We start from the raw sequence: 1,938 nt of genomic DNA, 5'->3' as shown, positions 1-1,938 counted from the left end.
TTGACGTAAATCAAGCGTTAATAAAGAAAACAATAATAATAGACAAAATAACGTAAAAAGATATTATTTTCGATCATTATTGTCAATTACATGACACACAGTACCAAAAGAATATAAAACAATGTTTAATAAAATCTCTCGTTTATTTTGAGCCATCGTGCACCAATAAACAACAACAAACAACAAAAACGCAACGAGTACAGTGTCGCCGGAGTCGTCCGACGAAAATGATTTTTAACATCGCATTGACTAACGCGAAGGTCCCATGGTGTAATGGTTAGCACTCTGGACTTTGAATCCAGCGATCCGAGTTCAAATCTCGGTGGGACCTGACATTTTTTTACTCGATTTTTCCGGCGAAATAATATTCCCGGACTTCCTATCGATCCACCTGGCATATACATAAATTAATATTTTGCATCGATATTCGCGGAACAAAGAACCGCGATAATCGCGCGCGGCCGTCCTTTGTTCTTTTCTTTCTTTTTTTTTTTGGACGGTTACGATCCGTCCGTGTATCTTCCGATCGCAATATATGTAATGCGTTTTCGTTGCTCGAACCCATTTTTAATGGGTGCCGATGTCGTCGAAAAGCGAACACGTCAGCTTTCAACGACGATCGACGCGAGCGCGCGCGCGCGACCACGGTTTGTCCGCGTTGATTCTCTCTCTCTCTCTCTCTCTCTCTCTCTTTCTTTCTCTCTTTCTCTCTTTCTCTCTCTCTCTCTCTCTCTCTCTCTCTCTCTCTCTCTCTCTCTCGTGTGTCTCCGCGCGCTTAATCAGTAATTATACAGTATAACGCGCGCGGATCCATCGCCGGGCCGCGCGATCTAATCGCGACGGATCATTTATTATACATGCGATTCGATAATTCACGGGGCCCCGTTATCGCGGTGCGCGCGCGCGTTCCACGAAACCTGTATGCGGGTCGAGTCCGCGGCCACAGGACGCGTCTCTCCGGCTTATCTTCAATCTGTGCGCATCGCCGGGCTTACGTATCGTGCGTTCGCGAATCAAAAATGCATCAGAGTTCCAATTACGATAGGACGGGAGGGGGTGGGGGAAATTAAGGGTTACCCGCGGCGATGTTGAAACAGTGTAAGTAATTCTGCTCCGATGACAGATTACGATGCGGCTCGCAAGCTGCCATTACGAATTGATTAAAATTGAGGAGATTATAGACGCGAGCGCGCAGCGATGTTTAATAAAGCAGCGTGTCGTCGCGCGGTCAATTTTGCACTTTACGTAATAAGGATATGTATGACTAATGAGATGGTGGAGATTGGCGGCGTCGAATCCGACAGAGCATAAATTATTCGTCGTTGGATCAATGAGCTACACGATTCTCTACTTTCCGATATCGGAATTTCTTTCTCGTTCATTTCACGGGCGTGTTGGACGCAGTTCGTTTTGTTGCTTTTAATTTGTTCGGTTCGTTTTGGATAGCTTGTCGATTCGTTGATTATTCGTTTGTTTGTTCGAGTGGAATTGTAAGTAATGGGTTGATAGTGTTCTTTTTTTAAATTATTATGATTTTTGGATGTGTTAACCCTTTTTGCACTTGAAGACAAATTAACGCTGAATTTAATGTAGTTCTTTTTTATCCGATTGTATTTGCATTTTATACGACCTAATGCATTTTATGCCGGTGAAATTGAATTTTGTGGCAGATGCGACAGTCATCCTTTCGACGATTCTGCAAATTGATCGGTAAAATTAGTTTGAAACGTGGTGTAACAATTTTTTTAATTGCGCCTCGGAGACGCTATTCGAGTGGAAAGGGGTAATATATTGGGTTGAAGTTGAATTAGTATGGTGCGGAAGATAATTTGAATTTTTATAGCGTTTCGTATTGTTTTACTGGAATTATTCTAATTGTTTACCACTGTTCTGTTATAATGCCTTTATTTACAGCATAGAAATGTATCTAATATTTAA

At 42.2% G+C, this 1,938-nt stretch overlaps 1 non-coding gene across 1 annotated transcript; it reads left to right on the top strand.

Annotated features, from left to right (window-relative positions):
* Positions 1-259: 259 nt before the first annotated feature.
* On the top strand, positions 260-331 carry TRNAQ-UUG (transfer RNA glutamine (anticodon UUG)). Its single transcript has one exon. It is a non-coding gene; the product is annotated as a tRNA-Gln (tRNA).
* Positions 332-1,938: the final 1,607 nt, after the last annotated feature.

The sequence above is a fragment of the Megalopta genalis genome, unplaced genomic scaffold, assembly GCF_051020955.1.
Source record: "Megalopta genalis isolate 19385.01 unplaced genomic scaffold, iyMegGena1_principal scaffold0023, whole genome shotgun sequence".
Classification (NCBI taxonomy): Eukaryota; Metazoa; Arthropoda; class Insecta; order Hymenoptera; family Halictidae; genus Megalopta; species Megalopta genalis.
This window is presented reverse-complemented; position numbering and strand designations above follow the sequence as displayed.